Raw genomic sequence first — 11423 nt, 5'->3', positions numbered from 1 at the left:
ATGGATGTGATATTGTGATAAGGTAGCGATTCTATTTGGTAGAACAGAGCCAAACTGGTAGGTCCGGATGGATATGTGATGCTCGAGCGATAGCGTGCATGCCTTGCACGTCATCGTCTCATGGAGCTACAAGTTTGGGCGCGTCCTCGACCAATCAGTCACAACTAACAATTTCAGTTTTCTACGGAGAGTGCCTTTTGCCCTCGAGCTCTAGTGCTCTCATCATTTAAAAAATTAAAAGACATACTTACAAGTTATTCAAAAGTCTAAAAATAATTCTCGAGAATGTAAGTGATACCTCTTACAATCATGCAAAATATCAACCCGAAATTATTTTATTTTGTGCTAGACAAAAATAACAAAATTTGATATGTTTTAAAGATTTGAAAATGTACTATTCAGATATGCACTTTTGTCATTTTTGTGTAGTTCAGAGTATAAAGTATTTGAAATTGATATTTGGCATATTTGTGGGATACATCATTGGAAATATGCAGATTTCGTTTCAGAATTGTTTAAATCTCAAAAAATGGTTTTTGATTTTTTTTTTTAAAACGAGATCACTGGTGTCTATGTGCACCAAATCTCTATCCATTTTCTAATACTATAGTTGCAGCTAGAGAAGCATGCATGTGCCATTTTAGGGCTACACATGTGCAGCCAAACCGCTCAACCGATCACTTGCAAACTTGTAGTTGCATAAAAACACCATGCGTTTTCACATTTGTGAACATAAAGTCGTTTAAGACTATGTAGCTGCACAATTGAAAATTTCGACACTAATGTTGCACATAGTAAATATGCAAAATATGCCTATCCAACAACCCTTAGACAAAGATCGTTGTGCTCGTCACGCTGACTAAAAGTACGAACATGCCACACTCCACTAAAGAATCATATTTCTTATTAGAATATAAATTTATGTAACAGTGAATTCTCTCGTCTGGAGATGAAATTAAAACATTTCTACAAAATTCAAGTAAAAGTTATGGGACAGCGAACAATAGCAGAACACAAAGAAGATTTATGATTAATTTTGCCCAAATTATGCATCAGTAACTATAGTCGCATAGAATATAATTGTGTTGCTGCCATATATTAAACTTTAGAATGCTAATACCGATGTAACAACAACAGATGATTCCAAGTACCCAAACAGCCAGAATATTGCAGTATTGACAACAAAAAAGTGAAATAAATCAAGAGAGGTATCCAAAACCCATACAACTATTTGTTTTTGGAGACTCCATACAACTAATTGGGCCAGGCCACGTCACAGTGAAGTCCAAATGGGATACAACGTTGAATAAAAGCCCACATCATAGAGAAACAAAAAAATAAAGGCCAAATAGGTGTAAAAAGGCCTAAATTATAGAGAAACAACCAGCAATGGACACAAATCACAAAACCATGAGACTAGGGATGTGAATGTTACGGGATAATGTTTGCTCCAAATTCGCATCCACGTCCGCTTTTGAGGATATGGTATGCAGTTTTAGAAATTCGTCGGACACGGGTGTGAATACAGATATTGGTCAAGCAGCTGTTTGATGTATATGGTAACGAATATGGTATTAATAGTATCTAACGAATATGTTATATCCGACTTTTTTGTGGTTTATCTGAGGTCATAAAATTAGCCAACCTCAAATACCCAGACAACCCAGCTAGTCCATGGTCCACTATGCATGATACCTTCCCTCAGTGTGTCATATATTATCAGTATTGCACATTTGCACTATTATTATTGTGCATTGTAGATGTGTCGGGCTGCCTTTGAATTATCGTGATGTTGTGTCAGCACAGAAGTTTTTATGTTGTACGAACAAGTCTGTAACTTTGGCTATAGTGTAGTGTTACACCGTCGGAAGCTCGCTTTTTTGCATAATAGAAACAACCTTCTAATTCTATGTGTATATTTGTTCAATTATCTCTGCTTCCACTCCGGGTACGTCCGAATCCGCTCCATATTCGCAATTCGATATAGTCCACATCCATCCATTATCTCATTCGATCTGAATCTTCCAAAAAAGATATTCTAAAGGAAACAGAAATAGCAATATCCAATCCATTTACATCCCTACCATTTAACTCTGAAAAATTGGTTGCCTGACTAGCAGCGTTCTAATCGCACCGATCGACAACCGGCAATGTGTATGCTAAAAGCCTGAAATTGCACTTGTTTGCACCCAGACATGCAGCTGCAGTGGCATTGAGCAACGAAGCATGTACATGTTGTCGGATTTATAAGGTCTTTAGCCCATGTGGCCATGTAGACTACAAATTCTAAAATCTCAAAAGCACATCTACTATGATAGCTAGGGGCATGTGTCTTAACTTAGTTTACTGGTATATTACTGGGAGAGAGTTAGACCAACTTATAAGGGAAACTCTCTCCCAATTCTCAACAAATAAAGTTATAGATATTTGACTTGCTCACTGTGGATAGAAACAAAATTAGGCTATTGTTTACGATCTTATACTTAGGAGGATCAAAATGTGTCTTTCTTTATGACGCAAACACGTTGTTACCTTTATAAATTGATGATAAAAAGATCAAATATTCAGATAACCATTTGTTACTTTTTCTTCACCTTTACAAAAAAGAAGCCATTCTTATACTCACCCGGACAGTGCACCAAAGCTCTTCAAAACATCACATACATTTATAACCATTGGCCAAGTCAACATCGGTCTTTATTAATACTTAATCGATGACAGCAATGTGATAGAACAATAACTAGTTACCATGAGCGGCATATTGCTACAAAAGTTTAGCATCACACGGTCATCATCAGCCTAATAGAACCTGCTACTCCCTCGGGCCCAAACTAGTTGACACAGAGCATGGATAACGGATTTTCTAACGCAACCAGTTCCTACCAGTCTCAATCTGACCGGTGGTGGCCTCGCGATTCATGCGGATTTATTTCCAGTATGTTGCCTATTTCACTGCAATATGGTATATCTATGATACTTATTAGATATAAATGAAATTATAGTCAAATATTGTTATTTAAACCACATTATACATATATTGCAGACATATTTAAATTATTTTAGTTGTTTTCCATTTAAAATACCGTGAATCCCGGTTTATGTAAAAATACGAGATTTAACTAAAATTATATTTAGATTCCCATGATATGTCATGTGAAGATGATACATACTAAATATAGGTAAGGGGTCTAGTACGGATAGCGAGGAGATGGACGGTGGATGGATACCTGGTAGGAACCGGCTCCGTTAGAAATGTCTTTCCGGCGGAGTACGAGCACACTTCTCTTAGACATATAGTATATGACTCCAAGCATGGGCGGACCTACGTATAGGCGTATAGCTGAGTGGGTGCCTAGGGCTCCACTCAAAATTTTGAAATCCCTTTGTATTTATACATATTTTGAACATAAATTATTCAAATCTTGCAAACTTATCTCTACTACTTATAATCTCTACTACTTCTCTACTACTTATTACTTTTTTTTTTGAGAAACCTACTACTTATTACTTATAAAGGCACGAAGTGCCGTAGGAAAATTAAATCTAGACCGTCCATCTACATACATCACTCGGTCCTTCATGGTTTGTTCTCCCCTCCCGTCCACTTCCGAAATTTGTGCTACTTTCCATCTCTCAGTTATACCTTAGATCCGAAAATTATGCTGCAAAACGCTCACGCACTCGCGGCACTCCTTTGGCCCATGGCTGGACTGGACGCCTCCCTCTCATGGTGATGCAGACCTAGCCGCCTGCCGCCGCAATTCCTCGAGGATCTCCGCCGGAAGTGCCATAAGTTGCTCGATGCAAGTCGACCACGAACCGATCAGCCACTTGGGGCGACAACGCGCGCCATCCGCTTGCACCTCGCCCCGATGCACCTCCCCTCTGTGCATCGCACTGTCCTGTGGTTGCACAGTATGATCCAATCACAACATTCAGGTAACTTTGTCTTGCCATGGACATTGATTTATTCAGGTTAAATATGCTGGATATGGGGAGGAGCAGAACATCTTGCGAATGAAGGGCCTGCGTCTGATGGACAAGGCGCTGGCATTTCGGGCCACTAGGCTCTCTGTAAACATCCGGGAAGTGGTATGTACTATGTGCAAATACAAGCATCGATATGTGACTGCGATTGGTACAAGTATGCAATCCTGAATGTTTGTCCTTTTCTTGTGGAATTAATGGATGCAGAAGAGAGCCAGTCCATCGACCACATTCTGATCTTCTGCAGGGACTCCTTGGCATTCTTGCTCATGTTCAATCTTACCAGCCGGTGCACGTTCAACAAGTTAGTATCCAGATCAGTTTCACAACATTTTAGGCTTAAAGAATTAATTCCGATCAAGTTCATTGAATTTTTTTCAACATTAGGAGCTTATTGCTGCTTTTAATTTGGTTTCTGCACTATTATATATTGGTACAAGAGGTTATGGAAATGGAATAAGGTTCTTGCATTGCTGTATTTTTTCTTCGGCTATTTGGATTTTATTCCGTGCAGGTTAGTGCTCTCTGGTACAACGATACTGCATCTAGATCAGTGGCTGTAAATATGGGAATTTTGATCATATACTTTTTAGTAGTGCTGTAGATAAATAACAGACATTCTTCATGGTTCTTGGTACTGTACTGAACATAATTTTGCTTTAAACTTCTTGGCAGACGTTTATTCCAATCATAATTGGAACGGAGTTTGATCACCTGGTGAAGCTTCCTCTTCATATGCAATGGACCACTGTTACATTTCATAACAGTACCTTGTTATCAAAATACTGTTCAGTTCTTTTTTTGGCCTTTGTTTGTGTCTTGGGAAGTTAGGATAGGAAGATACGACCATTCGTTGGCAATGCAAATGTGTATTTCATCGGAAACAATGCATATTAACCAGGGCCAGCAATTTTAATATTGGCGAGTCCTTCTATGGTTAACGATATGTATTGTTAGATTTAAATTTCAGTAGTTAGAAACCACGAGATATATTTACTAATCTCTACTACTTATAAAGGCACGAAGTGCCGAACTCGCTCCATCCGCCCCTGCAGCGGTTGCCTCCCAAAGCAAAGAAAGCCTGGAGGAGCAATGTTAGCCCGCATCTCTTCAGGTTTTTTCCTATGTATGTTCTGTTCGTTTCTTGCTGTGGATGGATGGTAGCACGATTTATATGTATGGATATTCTGATATATGTGTGTTCTGTGCTTAAAAGTTCAGCGAATGCAGAGATATTGATAATTGCATGACATGCTACATCAAACAGCTTTCCTCATTTTATGGCACTGGACAAATATTCATTCACTTCCGCATTGTTGGCTTAAGTATCATGTATGTATTTTATTTTCTCCTTACAGGTTATTGCATATTCAGACTTATCCTCTAACTAATAGTATGGACATCCGTCGAGCTGAACTCAAGATAGGGTGAAAACATTTCATGGTCAGTTGAATAGGAGCTAGCAGTTTTTGTTTTGAAAAGAAAACAAACCAATTTGTTGACTTTTGGTTTACCTTCTTCACAAGAAAAACATTGTACTAACTTGGCCATGTACAAATTAAAATTGTTAGTTATCTTGGTTCACTGGTATAATTCCATAAGGTTCAGAGGCACATTAGCTTATAAGTATCATTCTCTCTCTCACTCAGATTAATGGGCGCATAAGATTCATCATTTGCAACACCTTTTGGTTGAATCTCAGGTTCATATTGTCAGTTCAGTAATCTTTTCTTGGATAAGCTATTCAATACTTTGATTTGTATAAAATAATTTATACATAAGTTTCTTCAGCCAAGCTCATAGTATATGATATGGTAAGTAACATTTGGTTATGGAGAACGTTGAGGCTCTATTGTGATATCAGATTGGGATGCCGACTTAGTAGGAGATCTTAATTATGCAATTTGTGGACCACATGTGTCACTGTACTGAGGACGTAGGTGAGCACTGAACACTGATATCTTATTCTCTTTGATCTTACTATTGTGGCTGATCTGTTCTGAATTTGGGGAATTCCCTACATCTTCTTTTCAGCCCAAGTGATTGGAATTGGCATGAATAATTGTAGTATTGCAATTGGCTGAACATATGGAGCAGTTTTTCACTAGCACTTCAGGTAGAGTCTTCTTGCTTCTGCAATGAAAACAATCTCAAGTGAAAAGTAGAGGTGCAGACCTGAGGTACAGAGATGATGGTCCCAATATTGTTCTTCTTGATTTGTCTGGCAGCATACAAGGTTACAACCATGGTACAAAGGTGAGAGATCTTTAATTAATATGGAATTATCATAATATTGGACTGCTACTACTGCTTTTAAAATGCAAGATGTTAAATTTTTATATGTTGCCCTGTATCAGATATGCAGCTCTTGCAAGAAGAGAAGTCATGCAAGTTTTAATACAAAAGTAGTTACGTGGTCTAATGTAATTTTATTGCAATACTATGAGAATTCTTGTTTTATTGATAGTGGACAACTTGTTGATGTCCTTATTTATTTTGAGGAAGTGGAGACCCGGTTTGATGAAGTATTGGTGCTAACGTGGACAATGTATCTTATGGTGGTCCTTTATCATAAATGTGATTTGATCCTTGGGGAGCTTTGCAAGTGATTTGTTTTTCATTTAAAATTATCTTATTTGCTCTAAATATGCCAAATATTTTCAATGTTTGAATGAGATTGTATATAGTGATTGATCTGACTCATCTTTTATTTGTTAGAGATATGAGCACGTGCATGGTTCATTTAGGGTCATCAATCTCTTTTGAGTATTGGAGTTACGGGGTGCATGGAATAAATGTTGATTTTATTGAGAAAATTTGGGCATCCATAGGAAGCCTAAATTTATCACTTTGTTATAAAAAGAGATAGAGATAAAATAACTATAGAGAAGACAACTCATATATAAAAGATAAGATTCAAAAGACCAGTGTTGCATTAAGGAGACGTGCTTTGCACGTGCACACTAACTAGTAGAAGAAGTGCCCCCACTCAAAGGTAGGCTCCAGTCAGATTATTTTGGGCAAGGGGGACATAGTCGTCAATAAGACAATAACGGAACAGTATTTCCCCAAGCAACACATAAGTTTGTTAGTCGATAAAGAGAATATCTGCATCACAAACAAACTACAAGAGCTAATCGTGCCAGCTAGGCTCAACGTCACCGCATCAAAGAACACCACTCGAAAAGGCGGAAGCCACCAAAAGGTAGAGCATGCAAGCCCGAACAGAAGAAGAAGCCGTATTTATCGGAAGAAGCCTGAGCAGGTACAGGGATCGAGGGCAAAGATCCAAGGAGGCCATGCATGGAGTCACAGTCACCAACACCCTTCACTTCAGTTCATTCACGCCATGCATGCCTGATAAACACAGGTAGCAGCTAGTAGGTTGATAGCCCCGGCCAGCTGATCGATAGCGCACTGAACACACAACCGGAATCAGCAGCCTACGTTCACTTCACCCTCCCGCCCAAGCACGCAATGCACCACCGGACAACGTGTCGCCGCCGTCTCCGGCACGTAGCCACGGGGTGGAGCCCCACGTGCCCGGACCGCCGCGCCCGTGCCGTCCTATTGGCGGCCCCTCCTCTGTCTTAACCAATACCTCGCGGCGCCGGCGCGAGTACGCCCAAAACCCACTAACACACGCACCGATCGACCGGCGGGGAGCAATGGCCTTCGTCATGGCGCCGCAGCGCCGCGTGGAGGCAGCAGTGAAGGCCAACGAGATCATGGCACGGTTCCGCCCCATCGCGCCCAAGCCCGTGCTGGCGCCGCCGCCCACGAGCGCTGTGATCCTATCCTCGCAGAGATGGTCGGGCTCGGGCAAGCGCGGCGGGCGGGATCTCGCTCCTGCGCCGTCGGACAAGAGGCTCAGGGGCGCGCCGTCGTCTCGCCCTTGCCCCCTCTTCCGCGCGTCGCCGTGGACTTGGTCTTGTCTGGAGGCCGCACCGGCGTCCTCAATCCCCATGGAGCGCGACCTGGTCCGGAAGGTCATCGTGCCCCGTCCCGCGCGGCCCGTTCGCACCACCGTCTGCGTCGACACCAGCAGCGTCACGGGCGCCAATCCGGTGAAGCTGGCCGCCTGCAGGATGACGGTGGAGCAGGTGCTGGCCGAGATGGAGCGCGATGCGCTCCCGGCCGTCATGTCGGACCCCGGCAACCGCGTCCTCCGGGCCAACGACGCGTACAAGGCGCTGGTGGGGCAACCGGTTTGCCCGTGGCTCAGCTCCCTGTCCCCGCCTGGTGGCGCGGGGAGCGCGTCGAGGCGGATCAACGGCGAGGTGGTGCTGGACGTGCGGAGGTTCTACTCCACCGACGAGCCGGCTAGGGCGAGCGCCGGAGGGGCATTCTCGTGCAACTCCAGGATCTCGTGGGAGCGCAACGGCACGCTCACCTCCGTCGCCGCGCCGTGCGACGTCATGCGTTTTGACTGCGGCTCCGGTGGCTGTCTGTTCGTCTGGAGGTTTGATACCACCAGAGGATCCGTCTTCTACTGCCCGGCGTAACTAAGATCGGCGGGAGCAGTAATTAAGAGCACAAGTTTCCATCGCATGCCGTAACATTCATGCTGATGGAAGCGAGCTGAGTATAGCAGAATTGCTACTCGATCGTTTTGTTAGAGAATTGAGTTTGCTGCTTGGGTTTCGTTCTCCCACCCGCTTCTCTGTTGTTATAACTAACTACCGCACTTTTCGTTCTAAGACTAGTCATAATGAAGAGTAACATAGAATAGTAACCACTACGGAAAGACCAAGCTTTGCCGTGTTGGTAAAATAGACGACAAAGCCGTTTCAGAACACGGCAAAGCAGACGCCGTGTCCTTGAGCACGGTGAAGGCGCTCCTGTAAAAAAAAAGGCACAATAAATCATCTTTGTTGTGTGCCTTTCTGCCCGAAACATGGAAAAACATCTTTGCCGTGTGCCTTTCTGTTCTTGGCGTGGCAAAAGTGGACTTGACGGTTTTCCATCTACCTGACGGCGCCACCTCAGCATCTCCTTTGTCGTGCTCCTTCTGTTTGCCCGTACAGCATTGCCCGATTCTTTGTCGTGTTCCTCCCATTTGCAGACACGACATTAGCCGATTTTTTGATGTGCTCCTCCCATTAACCCACACGGCATCTCTCGATCCTTTGTCGTGTGTCTGTAGGCCGCCAGCACGGCAGTGCCGAAGGCTTTGTGATGACTGCAAATGCACAGTTCAACTGTAGCTAGTTTCGAAATAAGAGTATCAGACCATGAGGAGCTAGTAGTTAAGGTTCTAATGCCCCTTGTTACTATCTATCAAGGGTCACTTGTAAGTCATTCCTTAATCTCAAGTAAGGGTGTTTTAAAGAGAGTTGTACTTGGTTGCAAGAAAGTAAATAAAGCAATAATGTTTCCCAATGGTATTCCGGGAAAGTAGTTTGATGTAAACGAGGGGTTCGTCAAGGACATCCCATTTCGCCTCTCTTCTATCTTTTTGGTTCGGATCTTTTACAGTCGGCGGTCAATGAGTTGGTACACCTTGGGAGGCTTTGCAGGCCAATTGAGACTAATGATATGGATTTTCCCATCATCCAGTATGCAGATGACACTTTGCTTATATTGCCGGTGGATGGTGATCAATTGATGGTTTTAAAGGAGGTGCTTATTCTAAATCAACGGGTCTTAGAACAAATTTTGACAAATCACAATTGATCCCAATAAATGTGGATGAGGAAATTGTAAAGCAACTAGCCGTGAAGTTTGGATGTCAGCTAGGCAGGATGCCTTTCACTTATCTTGGGTTGCCTTTGGGAACTATGAAACCCACGATTATTGAACTATCTCCTCTAGTGTGTAGATTCGAGAGGAGATTGACTTCTAGTTCAAGTTTTCTTTCTGAGGGTGCTATATTATAGTTGATTAACTCTGCCTTAGCTTCTATGCCCTTGCATTTTTTGTGTTCTTTGCAACTGCCACTTGGGCTTACTGCTCAGCTTAATAGAATTTTAACGCAAGTGTTTGTGGAGGGATAAAGATGGTGAGCCTAAACAGTCTTTAGCTGCATGGGAAATGGTTTGTAAACCGAAAGATAGAGGTGGCCTGGGTATTTTCAATTTTCAGAAGCAAAATGCAACACTTCTTATCAAGTTCCTAGATAAATTTTATAATAAGTTTGAAATTCCTTGGGTGCAGCTCATCTGGAGTGCACATTATGATGGAAAGATTCCCCATGCAGAGAATTTGTGTGGTTCTTTTTGGTGGAGATATGTGCTCAAGCAAGTTTATAATTTTAGGGTTGTGGCTATGGTCAAGCTGGCAAGAGGGGATACTTTTCTATTCTGGAATGATAGTTGGTTGATCAATGATAGCTCTCAGCCAATTAAAGCTAGATACCCCAGATTATTCTCTTATGCTCATGATGAGAATATCATGAATGCTGAGGTTTATGGGATAGAGGATTTGTCTGATTTTTTCTATAGGCATTTGTCTCGGCAAGCTTTTAATCAGTTGCAGGAGTTGCAAATGGTGTTAAGGAAAATTCCTCTGAGTGATAGTAATGATGTCTGGACATACTGTTGGGTAGAGAAGTACACCTCAGCGAATTTTTAGCGCATGTTCACAAACATATCCAGGTTTCAAATACTTTGAAGTGGATCTGGAAATCTAGTTGTACTCTGTCCATAAACGTGTCACTACTTCACCAACACAAGCTTGATGAAAGGACACGGATGTCGCCTAGAGGGGGGTGAATAGGCGATTTAAAACTTTTACGAGATGGGCTTAACAAATGCGGAATAAAACTAGCGTTTACTTTGTCAAGCCCAAAGCATATATACTATGGTTCACCTAAGTGCACCAACAACTTATGCTAAGCAATGCAAGCAACTTATGTGATAGCAAGATATATGTAACTTCAAGCACGATGGCTATCACAAGGTAAAGTGCATAAGTAAATAGCTCGGGCATAGAGATAACCGAGGCACGCGGGAGACGATGATTTATCCCGGAGTTCACACTCTTGCGAGTGCTAATCTTCGGTGGAGAGGTGCGGTTGCTTAGTGCTCCCGAACGCCACAAGAGGCTCACCTTGAGGTGTGGTTGCTCGATGCACACCAACGCCACAAAGGCCTCACCCCAAGATGTGGTACTCACACCACACACCGAACGCCACGAAGGCGCCTCACCTAAATCTCCGGTGACCATCGCCACAAAGGCCTAGGTCACGGTTCCACTAAGGGATTTCCTTCGAGGCGGAAACCGGGCCTTACACAAAGATTGGGGCACACATCCACAACTTAATTGGAGGCTCCCAACAAATCGCCACAAAGGCCTAGAATCCATCTAGGGTTCTGATACGTCCAATTTGCATCACTATTTTATATCATAATTTGCTGTTATTCATTGATATATTTCATATTTGGAGATGATACTTATGTTGTTTCATCTATTTTGCATGTTTCATGATTATTGGA

This window comes from Lolium rigidum, chromosome 3 (genome assembly GCF_022539505.1).
Source record: "Lolium rigidum isolate FL_2022 chromosome 3, APGP_CSIRO_Lrig_0.1, whole genome shotgun sequence".
Lineage (NCBI taxonomy): Eukaryota > Viridiplantae > Streptophyta > Magnoliopsida > Poales > Poaceae > Lolium > Lolium rigidum.
This window is presented reverse-complemented; position numbering follows the sequence as displayed.